The following is a 20,871-nucleotide window of genomic DNA, read 5'->3' on the forward strand; positions in this document are numbered from 1 at the left end:
TAGCCTGCTTCTGTGAAAAAAAATGAACACTGATAGCAGTCACAAAAATACCTCCTTACTTATGGGCCCAAACACAAGAGGGGTGGTGGGCTTTCAAGAAATACAGTTTAATCTTTTTTTTCTCATTTTGTATTCATGTGCTGTCTGTTTAGCATTTGGATTTCTGTATTTTTTTTTCCTGAGGAAAAGACTGTCTTTGTATAGCCTAAGCAATAATAAAATGATTTGCAGTAGAGAGTGGTTAAGTGACTTTGGTAAATGTAGGCAGACAACACAAACAATTTGAGCCAAATAGAATTTTAGCAGACTTATTTATAATCATATGATGTGAAGTGTTTAGTGTCCTCTGAAAACTTAATTTGTATGTGTGTGTGTGTGTGCGCCTGTGTGTGCCTCATGAAATGTTAAGTACTGTATTACCCAAACCAGAATCATCCTAGCAAGAACATGCATTTTTTTCTACTCAGCCTGACAGTAACCCAACAACAGTAATTTTTAAAATGTGATATTAAAACTAGGAGCCTTAAGCAATAAAAAGGCATACACGGTAAATGGGATTTCTGAACTGCAGAAGCAATTCTGCATAATTGAATGGGTATTTAATCAATGCTAAATGGTGATGGTTGGTCAAAACACAGTTTATTTTAATTCAGCAAATGTTTATCCTGTGCCTACTACCTATAAGGCAGTTTTTTCCTCTCCACTGGAAACACAAAGAAAAAAATGAAACACTTTCTGCCCTCAAAATGTTTCCATTTTATTAGAAGAAATAATGTGTTCCCAGAGCATATATAAAGTAAGTGTTTGGTACTGGGGTAGGGGGATAACATCTGTGATTTTTTAAGTTACTGACACAAATTTACAAACAGTGATAATGTTCCTTCTTTGTCATTTTTTATTTCTTTAATATCTTTATGGTTGTATTGCTATAATTAGCATTTCTAGTAAGGTGTCAAATGATAGTGGGGAGAGGCACCATCTTCAACAGAATTTAAGACATTTGATGAAAGGAATATTTTCTTTTCATTTTTTGTCTTTGTATTGTCAGTACCGAGCATAGTGCCTGCCTGGCAAATTAGAGGTACTTTAAGTGTGCTTCTTGCTAGAACCCCTTGTTTAACTTCTAAACTTGTTAGAAAGAATTCCAGCTTCCCCACTATAGAGCATGTTAACTCATTTTTTTTAAAATAGGCTTTTGACAATATTAAAGAAAGATTATATATGAAAATGATTTTTATTTTTAATAGAAATAAAAGCTGCTTTCTAATGAACCATTTTCCTTCAGCTACTGGTATGATCACTCCTTCTCTCCCCACCATGTTGCATGATGTCACTTGAGCTGAGCCTTGAAGAAAGTCCAGGATTCCAAGAGTTGGAAATGAGGAGAGATGCCTTTAACGATTAAAATAAATCTAACCCATCAATGTGGAACATTCTAAGCCCAAAAAAGCTCCTGCAGCTTGTGAATTATATACCGAAAAGGACATTTGATGAGTGTTGATGTTTAGTTAACAGGTTCATAAAGCCTTAGTCTGAATCACATCAAAAGCTAAGTATAGAGAACAGCATGAAAAGGAAAAACGTCCATAAAAGCAGCTGCCTCTGGGAGCACAGCCCCTAGAAATACTTGTATAGCAGAATGGAACAAACTGTGCCAAAGTAAGAGAGTAATTGGGGAGGGGTAAGAGAAAGAGAGAGAGACAGAGATAGATACAGAGACAGAGGGCGACAGAGACTGAGAGGGAGGAATGGAGGGGCAAAGGGAGAGAGAAAGAGAGACAGAAAGCAGAACAGACTGACAGAAATACAAAGAGAGATGGAGGGAGAGACAGAGACAGAGAGACACAGAGATAGAGACAAAGAAAAAAAGGAGGGAGGGTGCGGACAGTGAGGAAGAGAGAGTGGGGAATTCAAAATTGGAAGTGTTTTATCACTTCATGAATAAGATCGTAAGATAAAAGAGAATGACAAATTGAAAGTGAGAATCAAAGTAGGACTTTCAAAAACTCATAGGATGAACCTTCAAGTTTTCTTTTTCTCTCTTTCCCAGCCTGTTCTCAAGAAGCACATTTAAGAGGGTTAGTACAACTTCTTATGTGAAACGGGGTCACCTCTCTAAAAAGAGGTTAGTTCTAGGTAACCCCTGATGCTACTATTTAACTTGTTACATATTTCATTTTTTCTGTCTCAAGCTCTAAATTAATTTAGGGGTTTGCTTATATATTTCTTCATTAAGAAACTGTCAATGAATCTATCCATTATATCCATCGCTCCTTTACTAATAATTAGCTTCACTCACATCTCTATAGACCTCTCTGTCCACGAGTTCTCTGCAGTCATTTCACCTTGGAATATCCCTCCGCTGACACAGACCCTTTGTTTGCTTGGATAGTTGCTCCTGGAACCTCAATTTCTAGGAACTATCCAGCTCAGATCAGCCACCTTCAAGCCTTCCTTCTTCTCTGGCCTGTATTCCCGACTCAGGTACCCCCCATATACTCACCCAATTCTCCCTTTTCTGCTTTCATTTAAGTATTGTCCTCCTCATTAGAATTTAAGTTCCCTGAGGGGAGCTATTATCGTTCCTTTTGGCTTGTACTTGTATTTCCAGCACTTAGCGCAGCTGTTAATGAATATTTTTGACTGTTCACTGAGTATCAAATATAGCTATAGCTAGTATTTATATAGTGCTTTAAAGTTAGCAAAGGACTTTACATATGTTATTTCATTTTAACCTTACAACAACCCTGAAAGGTAGGCATTATTATCCCTATTTTAGAGATTAGGAAGCAAGTGAAAAGAGTTTAAATGACTTGCCTAGAACTAGTAAATGTTTGAGGAAGGATTTGATTTTAGGTCTTCCTGAGGCAGCTAAGTGGTGCGGTGGTTAGAGTGATGGACCTCAGAAAGACCTGAGTTCAAATCAAGCCTCAGACTGAGCATGTCACTTAATCTCTGTCTTCCTTAGTTTACTCATTTGTAAAATAGGGACATATATCCCCATTTTTTTCATCTGTGAGAACAATCACAACTAGATTCACCTAAAGTCCTCACTGTAATTACAGATGATTTCCCTTTATTTCTGAGAACATAGTTCAACATCAGTTAGTTAATTCAGGATAAAGTTTCCCTGTAAGTATCCACTTCATCCTTTTCACAGGATAAATATTATAAAATAAATGAATAAAGAAAGAAATCCTCTTCATCCTTTTTGTCATACCTCACTCTATCTCCTGGCAGAACATGAAAACAAGCTTGTCAAAGATAGCTCCTCACTGAATGGAATTTAAAATTGCTATTCTCCTAGATTCCATGCTCTTAAAAAGACAGTAACAATTTCTAGCATAGTGATCATATAACCTTCTGAAGCAGAGGTTAGAGAAGGAAGCAAGAACAAATGATTTTACTTGTGGGATTTTTTTCTGTCAAATCACCAAAGGTATAAGCCTATTGTTTGCCAGCTTATTTCCCTTATATCTGATTCTCCTTTTTGTAGTGCAGTTTCCCCCTCGTCGTCATGAATGATACTCTGCTCCTCTTTAGCTTGGTATTGCTTCATGGGATCACAAATCTCAAAGCTGGAAGGGACTCCAGAGGTTACCTTGTTAAACCAGGAAGCAATTTTCCTCTATAACATCTCTAATTTTTTTCATTTGATGAGATCACCTCAACAAGTGAAGCCTTTTAGGGTATGAGAATTTACTGATTTTCTAAGGAGCCCCACAGAAAGAGTATGATTTAATGAAAAGAACACTAGGTTTGTTGTCAGAAAACCAAGGTTCAAATCCTTGCTCTGGTATTTGCTTCCAATGTAAACTTTGGTGAATCATTTAATCTCTCCAGGACTCAATTTCGTCATCTATAGGAAAGAATAATCCCCCCAAGGGACAGAAGAAATTGCAGAGCTGATGTGGCCTTGGTGGGTAGATAAGCAGTTGAAATGGTAGCCTTCGCCCCACCACCCCAAGGCTTACCTTTTTTTTTAATGCTTCCTCACTCAAAAGGCACCAGAAGGAGATTGACTACCTTTACATGCATACTTAGCTCCAGTTCATGAACCAGTTAAAAAGCTTTTCTTGACCACATAGTAAACAGGAAAGAGACAAAGAATACTTGCAAACATTCTGAATAGGGTTCAAGGATCCAAACATTTAAAGTCATCATAAAATCTGGATGTAGGTTCCCCAAGCATCCATGTAGATTTTCATCAAGCAGAACAAATTGCCTTTATTCAAAGGACCGGGCCCCCATTTGACAGTTCTTTCTTAAAAAATGAATATGGACTAACTGGATGACTTTTAAGTATCTTTCTGGCTTTGATTTTACAATCCTGTAAGTTTTGTCATTATTCTATGAAGTCAAATTTGCCTTTCTACACCTTCCATGCATGAATTCTTACTCTGCCCTCTGAAGCCAAACAGTAGTAGCCTAATCTCTTTCCCACATGACAACCTTTCAAATATGGAAGATAACAATCATGCCTCCATTCTATCTTCAATGCTTCTGGATAAATATCCTCAATTTCTTCAACCCATTTTCTTATTGCATTATCTCCAGTCCCCTAAACATCTTTCTGCTCTTAAATGTCCTTCCCGAAATGGCACAATCAGATCTGAACCTACTAGTCTAGAAGTGGTCTGATCAAGGCATTGTCTAATAGCCCTATTACTTCCATTGTTACAAACACAATGTATATCTTAATACTGTTTATGATTATATTAGCTTTGTCACACTTTAACTTATATAATGCTTGTATTCCAATAAAAGCTTTAGATCTTTAAAAATTTTTACATGAATTGTTGGGAGTAATTGGACCCTATCCACTGACCTTGGCATTTGTTAAATTATAATTTATTACATTGTATTTGTAATAGAGGACATAATGCCTCTCTAGTTCCTGGCTTAGTTCCAGCTAGAAGAATAAGCCATGGGGAATTTAGGTATTTTATCATGAAATTGCTGGATTGAAGAGACAGCTTTCTGTCAACAGGAACTCTTTGATTGAAAACTGACCCTTGTCTGACTATATACCTTATTTTTTCTGCTATACATATCCTGGAGGAAGGCTCCTAGAAGCTTCTGGAAAGGCAATTTCCTCCTCTGGGTCCCTATCCGATTTTCCAAATTGGGCTGTGGAGAACCTCCAGTGCAAAGAAAAGCCACCTTCTTTTTGACCTCAGGTCTTTCATTTGTCCCTTCAGAGAAGAGGAAAAGGAAACTTGGTGAGGAGTGACACTTCCAGCTCCTGCTGCACAGTTTCCTATCTGTAACAACAATGTCGCTAGCAGCTGCTGTGGGGGGTGAAAGACCAACAACACTAGCACACAGAAGGGCTGCCAGCACGGATTCTTTGATCTACTTTTCTAAGGAAAGCAACTTTAAGGGGTTAACAATCTCACTTTAATCAAATATACATATATCATTCACTTAGTTCAGGGGAAAAAGCCAGCAACCTGAACTTCAGAGCAAATACAAGCAGAATTTACAAACAGAGACAATATAAACTGAGCAAACACACACAGTTGTCAACAGACAGGCCTCTAACTGTCTGACCAAAGAATTACATAATTACCGCAGAGAGAGGCACCAACATCTGGGTTTTCAAAGCCAGAGTCTCCCTGGTCAAATCACAGGACACTCTTCCAGTCAAAGCAAAATGCTAAACTTCTAGTATATATACCCTTCCTAGGGCCAGAAGGCTTCATGCCTAATCAGCAAAAGTATGTATGTAAGGGGCTTTTGAGAGCCTGATGAGCTTGGGAGCTGAGGCCCAAGGACAGTCCCGTGGAAAAAAAGAATTATCAGGGGCTACACAGTCCGGCTCGGCTCCTTCTCCTCTGATAAGGCAGGCTGTGAACAGCACATGCCCCCTTTCCAAATAAGCACTGGACACAAGTTGTCCACAAGCTGTGATGCATGGCCCTGGGGTTCCTGATAGGCATAGAGGATCGTGCACAAGCTTGCTTGCACCCAGTAACGAAGGCTAGTACTGCATAAAAATCCTGCTTGCTGAAACAATAAACGGAGTTACTAACCATCTCGTCTCCCACCTCATTCATTGTCCGGGAGATCAGGCCTTTGCTGGGACAAAGGCCTGGGAGTTGGGGGGGGGCAATGGACCCCAACAGGTGTGGGCCTGGGCTTTGCACCTAGCAAGAATTAATCAAAGGCACTTGACTGCCTTAGTGCTGAAAAGCACTCCAAAACACAGCAAAATGTCCACTTTGCTTGCCATTGCATTTAAAGGGCAAGACTCATCAAGGGTACTTGATTATCTTACCATTCTAAAAGAGAACACAAAAAAGTCCCACCCTAATTGCCATGACTAATCTGCAGGTATCAGAGGGAAGTGGAGTAAGCAAAGGGGCTTCCAATTTAACCTTCTATCTTGTTCCACTTGACTCCATCATGATTTCCAGCCTCTTCTGGGAAGACAACAGATGGGTCCTTCTCAATGATGAATATTTTTACATTGGATCTTACACTGGGTCCTATCCTACACATCCTAGTGATTTCAAACCCCTATAGGTCATTATCCAATCCCCATTACAATTCTCTCATCAAGTCTTATTCCCATCCTCATTAACTCCCCCAACCCAAGATTACAACCGAATGCAACTCATGCCTTCTACTGTACCCTCTGTGATGCCTGCTCCATAGTCAACAAACTTCCCTTTATTAGTCTGAGTAGTACTGAAATGCGGTGCCCCTGTGATACATCCTTCCTGGCCACACTTTCAGTACTGATTGTACTTTCACACATTTGCCTAGGCTCAGTAATTGAGGTGGAGGGGTTTGTTCATAATATGATCTTCAATCTCTCAAACCATTAGTTCTCTCCCTGGCTACCACACCTGCACAAGCCACTCTTTCCTCCTTTATCTGTCTTTACCCTCCAGTGAAACAGTTCACTCCACACTGTCCTCTTCTCTAGTCATATTGATGATTGTGCATTGCCCAGCTTTAGCCTTGGATGACTTCCACTATCTGCTGCCTTCTCTGTTACATATGTGCTGCTGAATGAAGGTGGAGTAAATGACACAACTGTTCTGATTGGTTCCACTAAAATTTTATGCTATACTATCTCAACTGGGCTCTCACTGCTGCTAGGGTATTCTACTACCTACTTCTTCTATTCCTTTTTAGCTGATTAGAGAGTAGAATGGTGAGCTACCTTTCTCATAGGTCCTAAGACACCCTCTTATCTGAGAATTTTGACTGATATTTTATAGTAAAATTCAAGCTATTCATCATGACCTCCCCGCCCCCGCTCATCTCATATTATGCATATGCCTTCTGCTACTGTCTCCTCCTTTACCTTTGTCTCATATGAAGAGATGGTCTAACTTCTTACCAAGGCTAACCCCTCTACCTGCTTAATCGATCCCATTCCATCCCATCTTCTCCAACAGATTGTCCCTTCTGTCATCTCTACTCAATCACTTTTTTTCATTCTCTAACTACTAGCTCCGTCCTTGTTGCCTATAAACTTGTCCATATCTCCTACACCCTCAAAAACTCTTACTTGATTTTCTATTTCTGCTATGATTTTATATCTCTTTTGCCCTTTGTAGCAAACCTCCCTGAAAAGACTGGCTCTTCTTAATCCCATACACTCTGGCTTCCAATCTCATCATTCCAGCAAAACAGCTTTTTTCCAAAATGACCAATGATCACTTAATTGCTAAAATACTGTTGTCTTTTTTCAATCCTTATTTGTCTTAGCTCCTTAAGTCTTTGATATTGTTGATAGCTTTTACATCCTAGATACAATCTTCTCTCTGTTTTCAGGACACCAAACTTTCTCCCTCCTGGTTCTCCTACCACTTATACCACTTCTCAGGCTACTTTGCTAGAGCCTTATCTAGATCATACCCTCTAACCATAGGTGTCCCACAGTCTTCTGTTGTGGACCCTCTTCTCTTTTCTCTCTATGCTATTTAATTTGGTGATTTTGCCAGCACCCATTGATTAATTATCCTCTCTATGGTGGTGGTAATGATTCTCAAATATACCTATCCTACCCTAACCTCTCTGATGCACATAATAAGCACTTAATAAATGTTTATTGACTGACATTGCACGACTAAAAGAATCTCTGCCTATTCTCTGTCGCATTTTCTCTTTCACTACCGCTGTTGATTTCTCTTTCTTTTACTATCTCTCTGTTCTTAACTCCTTTCCCTTCTGCTACATTTTTAACCAAGTGTCCTAAATAGTCTGGTGTCAGAGTCCCATTGAGGCTCAGGAAAGATCATTCAATTTGATCATTCCTAATTTCAGAATTCTTGACTGCCTTTAGGTTCATTTAAGGTTTATATTATAAATTTATACAACCTATATTTGGTATGCTTGAATAATTGTACCTAACTAGAAATTTCTCTAAAAGTCTATGTGTTTGTTTTCATTAAATATTCATCTCCATTTATCCCAAGAAGAATTATCTGCTTATACAGTGGAGTTCCATCTCACAAACATATTATTTATCATTTCTGAAAGATCCCATGGTAAGAGAGGTAAGAGGGGAGATCTGACAGACAAAATGTAGGCAGTGTTTGAAAATGGGAGATGAAAGATGAAATGTTATTTAAAGGATTCCTTATACCACTACTCACAACTCCTTTATCCTGTTTTTCTTCATTTATTCACACATTCATTCAGTAATGAACGAATGGAATAAAAGGTGCAAGGAGGCACTTGTGACTGAACTTTTCATCATTATGTTTTGGCAAATAAAATACTATTGAAAGAAATGGGTTGAAATAACCCACCACAGATAGCCTAGAACTAATTTCAATCATTTCCTACCACAGCAACCAGATATAACCACCAGGGGACAAAATTCCATTTAGTTTTTGCAAATGTACCCTAATTACCCATTATCTCGTATACTGAAGAATAAAATGGATCTTAATTCACTTAATGGTTGTTTTAAGTGTCATATAGCATGAGGCCTGAGACTCATTTGTTTTCAATTTTATATTTTAGATAAGTACTGGTAATAATGTTTATATGACTATAGACATACATAATATTTCTTAATTCCATTTCACACTTCCAAAATAACAATTAAAGGCAAATCAATGCTTCTTAAATATATCACCTTTCTTTTGGAAATGTTAAGTATAAAGGAGGTGTTATATAAAGTTAGGCACATGTTTTGTTTTAGCTCATGGTGGAGGGCAGAGACATGACCTACATGTCTTTAATGCAGTTACTTCTATTATAGAGAGTAGAAAATGAAAATGATTTTTGAAGTAATGGCATATGTTTGATTTTACACTGTTAACTATTCCCAAAGTTTCTATTGACTTTGTAGTAAATCAGTGCATTCTGGATTAGAACCTGTCATTTCACTGCAGTAAGAGCAAACACTGAAAGAGCCACTTCATACATTTTGCTAAACTCCTAATTAGAAAGTGAAATAATGTTTTAATGGCTCAGTAAAAAGTTAATGGAGAGTAACTTTAAATTGGCCTGCGATCAAGTTTGAGTTTTAGTTTGAGCTCATTATGGTAGACAAAGGTTGCATAATAGTCTGAGACACAGCATACATCCACAGAGCATCGTTTGTCAGAGGTAAACAGATGAGGCCTGTAAACTTTCTAAAATATAAGAGAAGAATTTGTTCTCTTTTTTGGTAAGTTTTATGAAGTATAGGAGAGATTTTATAAAGTATAGACTTTATAAAGTATAAGAGAAGGATTTGTTCTCTCTTTCGGTCCAACCTCTATAATAAATAATCAAGGCTTTCTTCTATGCTATCCCTCCTCCCCTAAAAATAACCAACTCCCCCAAAATTTTTTAAATGTTCCAGAGAATATATGGGGGGACCGATTGTGATTTATATCATTGGGGAGAGTATTCAAATAGTTATGTTCAATGATATATTGAGGTCTGAGGAAATTACTTCTTCAGCTCCCGAAAACTGAAATTAGAGCCTCAATGGCTATATATTTTAATTAATCCCTTAATGCTTGAAGTTAATGAACTAAGTAAAATAAATTTAGGTCAGGGATTGTCACATTCACAGCTGCAATATGTCCATGATTGATTTTTTCCTTCCTCATTAATCATGTTTCAATGGACAGCATTGGCATCTCAGCAGTGTTTTCCTTAGAAAGTCAGACATAAATCTTAAATTTCCACAGCTGCATATATACATTTGATTATCCAAATAATAAAATAAAAGCCTTATTGAGATTTTAGTAAGAAGCAAGTATGCATGTTCCTATAGCAAAATAGGAGTCAAAATTAGGTGAAAATTGAAGGAAGTTCAGAGATGAATGAAAATGATTCAGAACTTGAGAGAACAATTTATGAAGAAAGATTTAAAGAAGGACCAAATATGGAAAGCCTGCCAAAGTGGATGACTAACTGGTGAAATAATTCTGAGTGAATATAACTGAGAGGTGGAAAATAAGGGGTCAGCCTCATACAGGGTCAATGAATGTAGAGAAATAACTGAACATTTCTTATAGAAGGAAAAAGAAATGTGAAATGTGGGCAGTTAGAAAAATAATAAGTGGCAATATAAACTGTTATATAAACTTATTTGAAAAGGAACAGCAAGCTTAATCTTCTGAAATTATTGGATTTAGTGAGACATTATAAAAGGTTTTACTTTTTTGTGCTAAGGTGAAGATAAAGAGAGTGGTATTGTTAGGAAGGCCTTGGCTTAGTGTGGGCCTACAGTAACATATCTCATAACAGATCTGACTGCATGCTTATATTTCTCCCTGTGGTTGCCTTGCTGCATTGAGGCAACATTGGAAAAATAGAGTGTACTGGTGTGTAGCCTGGAGCCTTGAGTAGACGTACAGACCCTCAAGTTGCAATATGAGCGTGCATTTGTAAAGATAAGACTGTAGGAAGATAATGCAACACTTGGACATAACTATTGGAAGGTGATGGACTTTGTAAAAACAAATTTTTTAAAAGCAGGCATGCACGATTCCATGTAATCTTGCTATAAATCACTATATTATTGGGATGTAGGGTGTGTTCAGGGTACAAAAGTACCTATGGTATGAGGGCTGCTGAGCCCTTTTTAGGGCTGCTTTCCACTTTGGTGTCTACTTGATTCACTTAACTCTCACCTGTGGCTCAAAGAAACTGTAGCTTGCACAGCAGCCACACTCTGGTAAGCCCTATCAATAGATGGGTTGAACCATGTTGAAGGTAGCCAAAGGGTCTCAAAACCATTGATGAATTAGGGAGATATCTATATGTGAAGACTTCCCCTGGTGGAATGGGTGGATAAGAACAATTTGTTTCAATGGCCATGAAAGCAGATGAAGCTAGTGCTATGGAGCCCTTAGAACATGGTTAAACATTGAAAATATCAAGATCATCCACTGCATCTTGAGCTATCACCAGTTGTCTTGACTCTGTCCTGCCACTGGAATGTGATGACTCTGGAAGAGAGACTGAGGCTGACAACTCCATGCAACTCTGTCTGCTTTACTTAAATTCAATTTATGCATAAATCAAAAGATATCACCTATACCATTTTACTTTTTTTAAAACCTGTCTCAAAGTCCTGTGGCAACAGGCAAATGATGAAGCAGCAGGTGTAGACACACTGGGATATATAGCTACAACCCTGCACACAGGCAGCCTAGCCCATAGGGTTGTCTTCTCACTGGAAACAGCAATGGGATTCAGCAGCCCCTCCTTGGTGTCTTAACAGCCTTTTAACTAGATTACTCCTCACCTCCTGAGGAAAGGGCTAGAAAAGGTGCCCTAAAATTGTTTACTTACCAAACACTGGCCTGTTTATCTCAGGAGGCACAGATCCCAAACTGTAGCCAAAACACAAAAATGTACAAAAACTTCTGCAAAGATGACTCTACTTACTATCAGTACGTGGAGTGTATGTACAATTATAGACAACGCAAAATGCAGTAGACATGAAAGACGAGTTGTGAGACAACTCAGCAAGTATTGCATCCAGATAGTAGTCCTGAGTAACAGCTGGCAAACGAAGGTCAGCTTACTGCAGTAGGAGCTAGTTTTATGTTTTCCTGGAGTGGATAGAGTGAAGGGGAGCACTGTGAGGCTGGCATAGTTTTGCAATTAAAACTAATCTAACTAACAAGCTTGTTTGGCTGCCAAAAGGAGTGAATGACAGGCTTGTGACAAGGTGACTGTCACTTGCAGGAAAATGCCACACCACCATCAACAGTGTCTATGTTCCCACTATGTCAAACCTGGTGAGGTCAAAGAAAAATTTTATGAAAAATTGAAGACTTTTATCATTAATTTACTAAAAGAGGATAAGATTATAATTCTGGGAGAGTTTAATGCTAGAGTAGGATCAGACTATCAGACATGGCAGGGAATTCTTGTTAGGAATGGAGTTAGAAATAGCAACAACAATGGTCACTTACTACTGAAGATGTGTGCATCGCATTACCTTCTTATCACCAACACTATCTTCCATTTACCCAAGTGCAACAAAACTTTGTGGATGCACCCTCACAGCAAACATTGCTATTCAACAGACTATGTCATGGTAAGGAGAAGTGACAGACAGGGTGTGAGAGTGGCAAAGGAAATGTATCATCTAGAGTGCTGGACTGATCATAGACTTATTCCCTCTAATATAAATACTTACATTCAACAAAAGCAGCCAGTGTCTTCAAAACAAAATTACTACAAGAAGACTAGTAGATTAGAGTATTTCTATGTGTGGGAACAGTTCATTGCTAACTTGGAGGGAAAGTCGATCTAAATATAGTTGGCAATAGTGAAGCAGAAAAGGAGTGAGCAGTTTTCAGGGATTTGGTGTACAGCACTGCGTTTGCTCATCTGAGTCAGAACATTCACAAACATCAAAGCTGGTTTGAAAAAAATGATGTGGAAATTTAGAAGCTGCTAAATGAAAAAGAAGGACTTTACAGAGTTTACCAGCAGGATAGTTCATCCATCTCTAAGAAGGCAGCATTTAACTTCATCAAAAGTAAAGTACAGTTGAAGGTTAGAGAGATGCAGGATTCTTGGCTCAGTAAGAAGGCAGATGAAATTCAGTTTTATGGTGGTAATAACAATCCAAAGAGCTTTTAGGATGCCCTGAAGGTTATTTATGGACCAAAGACCTATGCTACATTTCCACTCCTCAGTGTTGATGGAGTCACAATGATTAGGATAAGGAAATGATACTGGAGAGATTGGCTGACCACTTCCATAGGGTTCTCAACAGAATGTCCTCAATCAATGCCGAAGCCACTGACTGTTTACCTCAGGCTGAATTCAGTCTCTCTCTAGACAATTTCCAACTGAAGAAGAGTTTGAATGCCATTAGGCTCCTCTTCTGTGGCAATGCATCTGGTACTGATTCTATTCCAGCTGAGATTTTCAAGGTGAAGGGTCCATTGTTCATACAAAAGTTGACTAAAATTTATCTGGTTATATGGCAAGAGGAGGTTATCCCCCAGAAGTTCAAGTACGCCTCTATTATCCATCACTATAAAAGTAAAGGAAATAGATGGTCTTTTGACAATCATGGATGGGGTGTGTGTGTCTCTTTTTTGGTCATTGTTGGCAATATTCTTGCCAGAGTTCTCCTTAATAGGCTGACCCTTCACAGGTCATCTACCTGAAAGCCAGTGTGGCTTCAGAAATGGCCAAGGAATTGTCGATATGGTGTTTGTTGCCCAATAACTCCAGGAGAAATATCAGGAGCAGAACAGAAGTCTGTACGCAAAGTTTGTCAATCTCACCAAGGCCTTTGATATTGTCAGTCATTAGTACTTGCGGACAATCATGTCAAAATTTGGTTGCCCAAAAAAGTTCATCAATATTATAAGTCAGTTTCATAACAGTATGCTTGCCTGGGTTTGGATAATGGACAATGTTTTCATGCTTTCCAGTTACCAGATGGAGTGAAACAAAGACATACACTTGCGCTCATGCATTTTAACATGATATTTTCAACTGTGTTTTCAAACACCTTCAATGGAGACGAACATAGAATTAAGTTTAGCTCCAAAACTGATGGTAAATTATTCAACTTGTAAAGGCTACACACCAAGACTAAAGTTGAGGGACTGTTGGTGTATGATTTATTTATTTATTTATTTGAAGATAATTGTCTACACAATGTAGCCTCTGAAGCTGAGATGCAAGAAAGTATGGATTGATTCTCTGCTACTTGTGCTAATTTTGACCTAACAATTAATAGCCAGCACCACACCATCCATATGTGGAGCCATCGGTTACAGCAAATGGAGAAGTTTTGAATACTATTCACTTACCTTGGCAGTATACTTTCCAGGGGTGTATACACCGATAATGAGCTTGATGCACACATTGCCAGAGCTAGTTCAATATTTGGGGGGGCTCCAAAGGAAAGGGTAGGAGAGAAGAGATATTAGACTGCCTACCAAACTGAAGCTCTACAGAGCCATTGTACTGACTTCATTGCTGTGTGCCTGTGAACCCTAGACAGTATGCCAGTATCACTCCAGGAAACTGAACCATATTTTAACTCCCACAATGGTCATCTTGACTTTATTTGAAGATCCAGTATTGGGAAAATCATCTCTAAATATTAGAGAGATGTTTCTTATATTGAGTTCGAATTGGTCTTGGGATGAAAATCCATTGCTTTTAGCTCTGCCTCACATGGCAGCCCTTCAAGCATCTGAAAAGTGCTATGATCTCAAAGTCTCTTTGCAGGTAAACTATCCCCATTTCTTAGAACCTTTCCTTTAATGGTATAATCTCCCAGGCCTTCCTCATTCTGATGACCTTCCTCTTTGTCATTGTCCTTTCCCAGAAGTTATAATCAAGTACTGAAAATAATACCTAATTGTGGTATTAGGAGGGAAGGATACTGTGGGATTATTCCTTCCTTAGTTTTGGACAATATGCCTCTCAATTCAACCACTAACAGAAATTTTAAATATTCAGTTTTATAGCTCCCTTGTCACATTGGTAACACATATTGGGCTTGGAGTTTGTTTAAATCACAAGATCTTTTTTACATGAGCGTAGATTGGCTTAATTTGCTGAACCAAAGAATAGGACATTGCATTTACGTTAATTCAATGCCAATTTATTAGAGCTGGCCTTTCTGGAACTTTGTGTATCATATTATTACCATTCAAAATTGAATTTTTTCTTATCTTTTTTTTAATTTGCAAATTTTATAACATGCCATTTCTTTAGCTACATTGATAAAACATTGACTAGCAAAGAACCAAGGACAAAAAAATGGGAAATTCTATAAAAACCTCCATCTAGTTTGATATAAGCTCATATGATTTTAGATTTAGAGGTAGGAGGAGTCTCAGAGTCCATCAGTTCTTAACCCCTAATTTTACAGATGAGGAAGCTGAAGCATAAAGAGGTTAAGTGACTTGCTCAGGTGACTTCACATAGCTAGTATTATATACAGGATTCAAACTAAGGTCCTCTGTCTCCTGGTCCAATGCCTTACGTAAAATGCCACATCAATGCATTACCAATTCACTGGATATGGTCATCCAATTTAGAGATTGTTGATAACACCAGAGAGAAAAGTTTCAATGGAGAAGTAATAGTGGCAAACAGAAATGAAAAGGGTTGAGGAAGTCTGGACTTAAGGAAGTGCAAGAAATAAGTAAAAATAGGTTTCTTTTAGGAATTTTGCTATGAAAGGGAGGAGAGCGATGATATAATTTGAGTTGTTGACAGGTCCAGTCATTTACTTTTTTAAATGAGGGCAAAGATGCATATATTATGCATATATTTATAGACATCAGAGAAGGATTCAGAAGATTAGGAGATATTGAAGACAGAGAAAGGATGGTTTACAGAACAAATTCTGTTGAAAGAGGGGTACAAGAAAAATTGTGCTCTACATTATAAGTACAATCCTGATAGAAACATTTTTATTACCTTATCACTATTATAATATCAAGCATATGTATATATGTATATGTACACCCATACATGTATACATACACACATACCTATATATGTGTGTGTATATATATATATTTATGTATATATGTATATGTACAGAGAGAGAGAGAGAGAGAGAGAGAGAGAGAGATTTCTAAACTGACAGTCTCCTTATCCCTTTGAACATCTCTTTGTCTCATGAGAAATTTTGATGTTGAATTTGTAGGATTCTTCAACAAATAAATTATGCATTTGACTATATCTATCTAACTATCTCATACACATATATGTATGTGTGTATACATACATACACACATATATATGCATATATATACATATATATGTATGTATAGAATTGTAGTTACAAAACTCAAAAGTTAACATTTTGCTTCATCAATTCAGAAAAAGAGTCATTGACTCTTGGAGGAATGTTTTCTTAAATCTTAAATAACTCCTAAATCCTAAATCAGTCTTTCTATGACCAGTCATTTTAAGGGCTCTCCCATACAACTGGTAGTAGGATGCCTAAAGATCTCATTCTTTGCTTAGGTGTAACTTTATTGTAATCAGGACATTGAAAAAGAATCTAGTGTACTTAAGTGAACTAATTAAGGGCTTTTTTCACTTTTCCTGGTCTAGTCATTGCCCTAATTACTTCAAAGGTGGAATTCTTCCTGCTGTTATCAGGGAATTATTTAGGAAATAATAAAGCCAAAATTTTGAGGGTTTCTCTTCAGATAATATCAAAAGCTTCAGATTAGGAAAAAATTATGATTTATTGTTAATATTTCTAAAAAGTGAGAATAGGGGTTGGGGGAAAGTGGCTTTGTCTGCTTCCAGGTTCTTTTGGGAGATGTTCCTGAAAAAATCAATTGTAGAAGTCCTTGAATACTAAGTTCAAGAGTTTCTACTTTCTTCAGTTGGCAATAAAGAATTACACAGTTTTTATTGAGCCATTCTGATATAATCAAGATTGTGTTTTAGAAAAACTAATTTTTGAACACTGTGGATGCAATATGAGCATTCATTAATGAACTACTATTAATGACTGCCTAGAGTCAGTTAGTGACTAGGAGTAAAAGAAAGCGTATTTGAGATATAAAATTCATTGGATTTAGAGAATGATGTCAGTACAATATCATAAAATCCAAAGGGGAAGTTTCAAGACAGAAGTAACAAATGTGGAAGAAAGGAGAAATGCTGACATAGGGCATTAAATTTAATAATTGAAATGTCACTGTGACCCTAACAGAGAAGGTTTAATGGAATGTTGAAAGTGAGAAAGTAGAAGAGGCTGTCAAAGGACTAGATGACAGAACTTGTAGAGTAAATGCTTGGTGCAAAATCATGGGCAATGAGTGAAAACTATAGTTTGGAAAATGTGGATTATGGGAAGAAGGTGAGAGAAGGAGCAGAAACTTGGAATGGGATCATGGTTGAGGAAGCTTTTCTTTTAGGCAGTAGAAAACTGGATATGTTTATAGGAAGAGATTAAGGAGCCAGAAGAGAGGGGAAAAACTTAAGAAGCCAAAGACCAAATGGAAAAAATGTAGATCAAAGTCCACAAGGAGAACAAAGTCCACAAGGAGAAAGTTGGAAACATTGGAATGGAAGACCAAATTGGAGGGGGTACACTTAGGAGTGAGATGGAACCCTTCCTCCTCTGAGACAGGAGAACATGAAACAAATGGGTCAAGATACAGAGATGTTTCATAATCATTTGTGATAAATGAAGATTTAAAAGAGGTTTGTAATCAATTCAACAAAGAATACTTTAAAGATAAAAGGCAAAATTAATATGATTATAACAATTAAAAATATTTTCCTTAAAAAATCTCATGGGCTGGATATTATGGTATTTTTCAATTTTACAAATGAGAACGCTGACTCCAAAAGAAGTAAAATAATTTACAAAGACCCCTACAGTATACTGGATTGCCAAGTAGCACTGCCACCCTAGCTAACATTTCACTGTATGATTTATAGAGAAACAAATCAGCACAGGTGTTTTCTTTACCTGATCTTGGCAGTTGTAGAAGTAAGATCAGAGGAATAGATCCTTGGGGCACATGCTGTGTTGAACATTGTCAAGAAAGTTACTGTGGCAGGACTAAGAGTTAAAGGAATCTAAGGTGTTTAACAGACCATCCGTGAAATAGGCAATGGAGTCCAGCATGGGGAAAATTGAAAAGGGAGCCAGAAATGAACTGATACCTTGGGAGAGTAAGGAGGGTTTTGGTGATTGGAGGTCAAATGGAGAGCAAAGAACAGGTCAAGTAGGAGAAATACGAGAAAAGCAGGTTGTTGTTAAAGAGGGAGATTTCAAAATTTGAAAACTTGGAGATGAAACACTTCTGGGTGATCACAAAGTCCAGGGTATAGTCATTCTTGTAAAGAGAAAAAACAGAATAAAGTGGGTAAGAATATCAAGTTAATATTTGTAAAGTGTTTGACCCAGGGTCTGGCATTTAATAATTACTATACAAATGTGAGAGCTATTATAACAACAACAACAACAGATATTATTATAATATAATAATATATCAATATAATTATATATTAATATAAATGTATTTATATATAATCATTATATCTAATATCTAATATAATAATTATATCCAATATAGTAATTATATATGATTACAAATAGTAAATTTTCTATATCATCAAATCAGATATGGAATAGCAAATATATTTCAAATAATATACAATAATATTATATAACCATATTATATTATAATTACAATATAATACAATATATAATAAATATAATACATAATATAAGAATAATTATAATTATTAACATTATTATTATTATATGATGGAATAAAAAGCAAAGTGAATCTAGGGCATTGTTTCCCAAAGTAAATCTTACCCAGATCACTCCTACTTTATAAGAAACAGAGGGAATAAACATTTATTAAGATGCTACTATATGTCATGCACTGCACTAAACATCTTACAAACATTATTTAATTTTATCCTCACAACAACCCTGTGAGGTAAGGGCTATTATTATCATCCCCATTTTATAGCTTAGCAAACTGAAGTGCATAGAGGTTAAGGGACTTGCCCAGGGCCACACAGTTAGTAAGTGTCTGAGGCCAGATTTGAGCTTGGATACTTCCCAGGCCCACCACTCTATCCACTGTGCACCTATCTGCATCCAATGAGCTAGCTAAGTTAATAATATATAGTTTTGTTACCCTAAAATAAAAATATATGCCCTAAACATATTCTGATCATTTTTTTAAATTCCTGAATTCCCTCCCCCCATATAACCCTGCTGAACCCAGAAAATAGTTTGCCAAATACCCTATCTGTCTAGATGACATCACAGGTGAAACATAAGTTTCACAAATTTTGCCCTGGTGTTGAAATGAACACATTTTCAAAATTGCAGTGAACTTGGAAAACATCCCCATGAATAAATGTTTCCACATCATCAAACTCAGGTGTAGAATAGCAGGGCCACTTCAAGACTTTGCCAAAGTACAATGTGTGAGAAATGAGGTACAGCAACTTCTAACATACTCCTATGTCTAACAATGAAATTAATCTTTCATTTTCATGAATAGTAATTTTAAATTTCCTCATAAATTTTAGAAAACAAAACCAAGCACCTGCTTTATGTTTGTGAAATAGCAGCTAAAACTGTCAGAAATAGGTGAATTTGTAACTAGAAACCATAGTAAGCTTTGTGGCAAAGGATACCAATTTCAAAAAGTTTTTTTCCTCTTGCTTTTTAGACAATAATAATTATTTTCAAACCCATTTTGTAGTAGATATAAAGAAGGGAGCTATCTGTGGATACTGTATATGTGCTTATTTTTGTTTCAGTGGAATGCCACATTGGTAAAGATAAAAATTTATAGGATACTACTGGTAGCAGTATTCAATTCAATTCTACTAGTATTAATTAAGTTCCTACTATATTATGTGACAGATGTGACAGGAACTGTTGCACAGGACCTGTGGATGACCAAATAAAAGATTTCCTGACTTTAGGGAGCTACATTAAACTCATGCAATGATAAAGTAAATGTAAATTAAATGCCTCTCACAATAGCCCGAATCTGCCCATTTACTATTGATGAGGGACCACCATGGTCAGAATGAATCTCTCCTCCCTCTCTTCTGTACTGGTCATTTTTTTATATGACTCAAATGGCACCTAGCACAAGCTGCCACTTCTTATTTCATAGAGAGATCTCATCCCTTGACACAGGTCTGAATGCAAACATTTTATTGGAGGGGAACATAAAAATATTAAAAATAACTGCATTTGGGGAACCTCAAATCTGGGCTTACTCAATTTGCACAAGGCCCCCAAATACTCCAATATAATTATAGTCCTGTCTCTTCTAATAAAGTATAAGTTCCTCAGGGGAATAGGTTTTGACTTATGTACCTTTGCATTTGCTATAGCTACTAGTACGGAGTGATTAAACAGTTGTTTTCTGTCATATCTGTCAAATGAATTAATTTAACCCCTACTTCCAAGATAAGAAAATATCGTTATAAACCTTACTGAGAGACGATTAATTAGGAGAGTTGTTGTCACCAGGATGTAAAGATCAGGAAATAGTACACTTAAGATCAATATTTTATTAACAGACTCAGTAAGTTATATTTATTTGTGAATATATAAAGGAAAATACAGGCATGTGAAACCACCAATTCAATTTTTATAAGTTGTATTGATATGTTTGTCATTGCCACACAATTTCCCACCCTGACCCCTGTATTTTGAAGCTTCTTTTGAGGTGAAGAAAGACAAGTAAGCAATAATATTTTGCACAGAGACTGTGGCTAACAACATATTCATTTTTCTCAACTAATGGTTCCTCACTGATCTTCCATGAAGGAGAAAGTATGTGAAACTACTGATTTAGAGGGTGTTTACCTGGCATATTCAGGATGCAGTTTAAAACTCACCAGAACAGAGATTTGCTGCTGCTGTGTTGATGGTAAATATTG

The sequence above is a fragment of the Trichosurus vulpecula genome, chromosome 2 (assembly GCF_011100635.1).
Source record: "Trichosurus vulpecula isolate mTriVul1 chromosome 2, mTriVul1.pri, whole genome shotgun sequence".
NCBI lineage: Eukaryota > Metazoa > Chordata > Mammalia > Diprotodontia > Phalangeridae > Trichosurus > Trichosurus vulpecula.